Consider the following 6,000-nt stretch of genomic DNA (forward strand, 5'->3'; position numbering starts at 1 on the left):
GACCAAGGACAGCCGAAGCCCTCTGCCTTACCTTACAGCCCTGCCTTACCCCGTGTACTGAAAGCCGTCCAAACCCAAGGACTCACTCTAAAGGGAACAACAGCAGAACAACTTCCGGCCAAGTTTTCACCTGGGCAAGGCGCCGTCAGCAGGGGGCTGGAGAGGCCTTGAGTCAGTTTTCCCTGGTTTCACGCCTCTTGTGAGTCGTTGGCCTTGAAACCAGTTTTCTTGATAATAAAGCTGGGAGGACAATGAGGAGGAGGGTCATAACCCGGAACCCAATTAGCCCTACCTCAGTGAGAACTCCCGCCTAAAATCGACATTCAAGTGCCCAGGGATGGTTCAGGGCAATCACTCAAGGCGTTGCAGCTACGAGGTTGCAAATCACAAACCAAAAGAGATCCTGTCAGCAGCGAAACTGGGGTGCTCCAGTGCCACAACAAAGAGAGCGATCCTCGCTGAGCCTGCCTCGACCCGGTGCGCCAGAACAGAGACCCAGGGCGTGTGAGCCCTGACGCTGGAAACCAAGAAACACAAAAGCAAACTTCAGCCGGCCTGCAAGACCCCGCTGCACGCCTGGCAGACAGGCGCTCAGAGAACGGGAGCGCTTTTCTTTCCCTTTTTTGTTTTTGGATCACACCCAGCAGTGCTCAGGGGTCGCTCCTGACTCAGGAGACCGTATGGGGTACCGGGGATTGAACCCAGGTTGGCTGTGTGCAAAGCAAGCGTCCTTCCCGCTCTACTCTGGCTCCAGCCCCTGATGGCAGCTCTTTTCATCACGTTGCTGTTAGGAGAGAGTGTGTGCGGGAGAGAAATGGGATGGGCCGATAGGATGAGAGTGAAGCAGAAAGAAAAGGGAAAGTAGCACAAGTCAATGTCACTGCCCGAGGCTCCTTCCTTGGTCCTCTTTCCCCCAAAGACTCCCCGGCTTGAAATCCACAGGAAGCCCCCTCGCTCGTCGCCCGCCGGTTCCCTTCCAGACTAGGAGATCTCAACCCGTCACTTCCAGGGCCTGGCGCCGCTGGCCTGAGACGGTGTTTCTCCTGGGATGAGAGGGACTAGTCAGACACCCGTGGGCCCGTCCTGCCACCAGAACCCTCCTTTGGTGTGTTTGGGACTGTCTGAAATGCCACCAACTGGGCGTGGATGTGTGCGCTCATGTGTGTGTCTGTGTGTATGTGTGTATGCATGTGTGTATGTGTATGTGTGCATGGGTGTGTATATGTGTGTGTCTGTGTGTCTGTGTGTATGTGTGTGTGTCTGTGTGTGTTTGGGACTGCTTGAAACGCCAGCAACAGGACGTTGTATGTGTGTGTATGTGTGTGTGTGTTTGGGACTGTCTGAAATGCCACCAACTGGGTGGTGTGTGTGTATGTATGTGTGTGTGTATGTGTGTATGTGTATGTATATGTATGTGTGTGTCTGTGTGTGTTTGTGTGTTTGGGACTGCTTGAAATGCTACCAACAGGACAGGGTGTGTGTGTGTGTGTGTGTGTGTGTGTGTTTGGGACTGTTTGAAATGCTACCAACTGGGTGGTGTGTGTGTGTATGTATGTGTGTGTATGTGTGTATGTGTATGTATATGTATGTGTGTGTCTGTGTGTGTTTGTGTGTTTGGGACTGCTTGAAATGCTACCAACAGGACGGTGTGTATGTGTGTGTGTGTGTGTGTGTGTGTGTGTGTGTGTTTGGGACTGTTTGAAATGCCACCAACTGGGTGGGGTGTGTGCGTATGTGTGTATGTATGTGTGTGTATGTATATGTATTTGTGTGTGTGTGTGTGTGTGTGTGTGTGAAGGGGAAGGTGGGCCTTTCAGAAAGCTGTTGGGAGACTGGGAACTGGGAGGGGGCACAGGGAAGGGCCAGCGAACAAAGCATTATGGGAGTGTTTGGTGTTTGCTGTCAACAGGCTGGATTTTCTCAACTCTGGGCGTAGTTCTCCACAGAGCTTCCTTCGGGGGGGGGGAGGGGGGGTGCACAGCAGCTCCTTTCCCAAGCAGAATCCTTCCTCTGCCCCCTCAAAACCCAGGCAGGCCACAGTCGGAGTTTCGCCTCTGGGGTTAAGGGAGGAACCAGCGCTTCGGCGCCACACACCCAGCCAGTAAGGCGGACCCACAGGTAGACAAATCCCCCCTTCTGGGAAAACAACAACAAACAACAACAACCACTGAGTTGAGCAATTCCTGATCCCCAAGGAATTCCTGTCAGGCCGGAGAACCAAGAATGTCGGGTGAGTCCAGCTGAGAAACAGCCAGGTGAGAGGACGCCTTCTCCGGCCCCCTCATCCCGCCCCCCACGCCCACCCTCATGCTCAAACACTGCACCCCTCGGCCCGGGGACCACCCCTCTCTCCTTCTCAAGAAGCTTTTCTTTCTCGCCCAACCATCTCCTCAGTTAGGCTCTGTGCCCAGCGAGAACAACCACTGCAACTCCCAGCTCACAGCCCTGAGAGACGAGAACGTGCTATGCCTTTTGGGGTACTCCGGGCCGGCAAACGCATAAACAAGATCTCCACATTCCCGTCCGTTTCTCCCTCCAGCCGGAGGGCTATCTGTCGGGAGCGGCTGGGAACCCCACTTAGGCACCACCAGGCCTGCAATTTTTATTATACGAGGAGTTTATGGCTGGCCTAATTAGTTTCAAACTGGGCATTCCAGCTGAGGGCACCTCCAAACAGCTGGTGGAAGAAAGGGGACGGTCCCTTCCTCCTCCACACTGGGGGCAAGTGATTTGGTCTCTTTCGCTCCATACAAATTATCGTTGGAAAAGTTCGCCGAAAAAAAAGCAAAGAAACAATATTTTCCCCCCCTTGCAGGCAAGGAGGTGTTGTGTCATAGGAGAACCCAACATGCCTCCAAATGGCCTTTTCTGGGCTTCTATCCTCTGTCACAAAGCACCCGGGGCTGGCTTGCTCTGCTCTCAGCAAACTAATTCAAAATGGACTTCATCGCCTGGCGAGTCTGTGCACGGAGACCCCTACATTCTCTTCCCACAGCGAGCATTTTATCAATTTATCCGTCTGGGACACGGTTTGCAATCTCTTCGAGGCAATTTAAAGCAGAAGTAACGCCACGTATTGGAGACAGCATGTCTTGGGCGTTTTTTTGCCAAACGGTAATCCTATAACAAGACAACAAATCCTATCTCTTTATGAAGTATTTAATACCACCACAAAAGGCATTAAAAATCAAAAGATTCTAAAATCTAACCAGTGAAAACATCTGGATATCTTTTATCATTTCTTTTAAATCCCAAAGTATGGGGTCACACTTTTTTTTAAAATTGTATTTCCTTGAGTTATTTAATATTCAGGAAGATAGATGCATTTAGAGAGACAGACGGAGCCACTCCATGAGGCGAACGGTTTCCAGCCGAAGGGAAAATGTCAAATCCTTTAAGATAAAATAGTCAAGAACATGATGAAGCTAAAGTTATGAAAAGGAAGTAACCACTATCGATGTGTGGGACCTAGAAATTGCTTTTTAAAAAGTTCAGGCCCTTCCCGATCGAGCCGCACCGGTCAAAAATAGAAAAATTTTGAGTTTCCTCCAAAGGGCAGGAGTTTGGGGATAGAAACCACGATTTTATGCTTAGTCAAAAGCAAGATTCAAGTCGTCATTTATCTGTTATAGAAATGATTGACGAACTATTCCTACTCTGAGAATATGAGGGGAAGTACAGTCTTAAGGTGCTTCAGGTACTAGAGAGGAAAAAGAAAGGAAAATGTCTTGGGTAAGGCTTTCCCGGATTTATCTTTCTCAGTTTGTTCTGCTTTTTGCTCTTAAGATCTCTCTCTCTCTCTCTCTCTCTCTCTCTCTCTCTCTCTCTCTCTCTCTCTCTCCCTCTGTGTGTGTGTGTGTGTGTGTGTGTGTGTGTGTGTGTGTGTCGCTTTTTCTCTTTCTTGTTCTCTCTTCAAATGGGCTGGAGGACAAGTCACTGCAGCTACTGTTAGATCAGTATAGAGGCTGCCGGGAGAGAATGCACTCAAGCAAACAAGAGCTCCTGGAACGAACAGATTTGATTTGAAATGCCGTGTTGACTGTTTGTGATTTCCTTTGCTCTCCCTATCTCAAACAGAATTCAGCCCTCAAATTCTTACCTGATGTTTGCAAAGCCCCCTGCCTCCACCCGCTCTTGCAAACAACCCGCTGGCTCTCCTCTGTTACGTCCCAGTCCCAGTATCTCGGATTGAACCGGCGCTTTCTACCGGGAGTGATTTTATACCCCACCGCTACAGGAGGGGAAAAAAAGAAAGGGAATTAAAGATTGTGGTGCATTTCGGGGGAAGGGGGCAGAAAAGAAAACGGTCTCCATAAAAACGCAGCCTCCGTCTGATTTCCTAAAAAGGGGGCTGTGAACGCCGAAGGTGGCGGCTGCCCCCGGCCAGGTTCGCTGGCTCCTCTCTCCCAAGCAGGAGCCCTGTCAGGGCCAAAGCGCTACCCTTCCAACAGCTGAGAAATGCGCATTGAGCGTTTGGGGGTGCGCGCGGTCTCGCTTTCCACTCAAGTTTGTCTTGTATCCCTTGTAAAAGACTTATTCGACTTATTCGGGAGATGGGGGGCAGGAAATAAATGCAAGAAGCCAGTACCGGTTGGTTTCCAGATCGCTGAGCAATAATAATAATAATAACAATAACAACAACAACCACCCAAACAATTCCATTCTCCACGTTGTCCCGTGACAACAAAACCAAACACCCCTCTGATGTAAAGTTTTGCAACTTCTCGACTCCCAACTTCAGTTACGCGCGTCCTGGGGCGCCCGCGCGGGCGCAAAGTCCCGGGGCCCGGACCGAGCTGGCCGGCCGAGCGCAGACGGACTTCATCAAGGAAATGTGGCCAGCACCGGGCAGGGGGGTGGGGGGCTCGGCGGGACCCGTGCCGGGACCCCCGAGCGTCATGGACCCTCGGTCACCCCATCAACAGCGCCGAGGGCGTGCGTCTGTCTCCGGACAGGGGCGCTCCCGTCGGCGCGAACCACCCGGGCCATCGAACGAAGCGAATACGGAGCCCACCCCCAGCCGTGTCTACACCGCCCGCGCTCCGTGCACTTGTCCCGCGCGCCGGGCTGCCCAAGTCGAGCGCGGGGCCAGGCGGCTCACGGGGTGCGGGGGTGGGGGAGTGGGGAAACTGAGGCCCGGAGCCGGGAGCGGAACTTTCCCGAGCTAGAATGGGACGGCGGTTCGTTTTCCCGCCGCCCTGGCAGCCCCCGCGCGCCCACCCCCAGCGACGACCCCCGGCCGACGGTACTCACCGCGCGCGGTGGAGACGGCGGCCCCGGGGCGGCCGGGCGCGGATCCGACGCTGCTGCCGCCGCCGCGCCGCCTGCGCGGGCAGGACCGGCCCCTTCCCCTCCCTCGGCCCGGCCCTCCCTCTGCCCCCGCCCGGTCCCCGCGCCGCTGCGTGGGCGCGTGGGGGCGCCGAGGCGCGGCGCTGCGGGGCGCGGGGCGCGGGGCGCGGGGCGCGGGGCGCGGGGCGCGCTGCTCTCTGCGCCGCGGCCGCTCGCAGCGCGCTCGCTCTGGCCGGTGCCGGCCTCCTCCCACCCGGCTCAGACAGCCCGCACCGCCTCCCCCCTGCCACCGGGGCCCGCGGGGCTGCCGGGAAGGCACGTCCACCCCTCCGCGCCACTCACTCACTCACTCACTCACTCATTCATTCATCCATCCATTCATTCATTCCTCACTCACTCACCCATGCTCCGCGTCCTGAGCATCTCCCGCTCCTGGGAAATTCAACGGGAACAAGACAGACGAGTTTTCTGCCCTCCCGGAACCGCCGGCATTCACTCGGGAGCCCCCAAGGCCGGACCCGTAAACAAACAATCAAAGATCAAGACAATTCTAGAAAGTTTAGAATTCCTGGGGGTGGGGGTGCGGGATTAGGCGCTGGGGCGCGGCGGTTGGTTTTAGCTGGGGAGGGAGAGAAGACCCCCCCTCCTAGGAGAAGGGGCGCTGCTGGCGACACCTGGGGGAGGAGAGCTCAGGGATCTCCACGAGCCCAT

General features: G+C 54.9%; 1 protein-coding gene across 2 annotated transcripts in view; it reads right to left on the reverse strand.

The window, feature by feature from the left end:
* EYA2 (EYA transcriptional coactivator and phosphatase 2) overlaps positions 1-5,382 on the reverse strand; it is a 201,012-nt gene extending 195,630 nt beyond the window's left edge. The window contains exon 1 of one of the 2 annotated variants that reach the window (XM_056108444.1): positions 5,254-5,382. The gene's annotated coding sequence lies outside the window, so the exon portion shown is untranslated. The remainder of the gene's footprint in view (positions 1-5,253) is intronic. The other variant, XM_056108445.1, reaches the window with a different exon arrangement.
* Positions 5,383-6,000: the final 618 nt, after the last annotated feature.

Source organism: Sorex fumeus, unplaced genomic scaffold (genome assembly GCF_029834395.1).
Source record: "Sorex fumeus unplaced genomic scaffold, SorFum_2.1 ptg000213l, whole genome shotgun sequence".
Lineage (NCBI taxonomy): Eukaryota > Metazoa > Chordata > Mammalia > Eulipotyphla > Soricidae > Sorex > Sorex fumeus.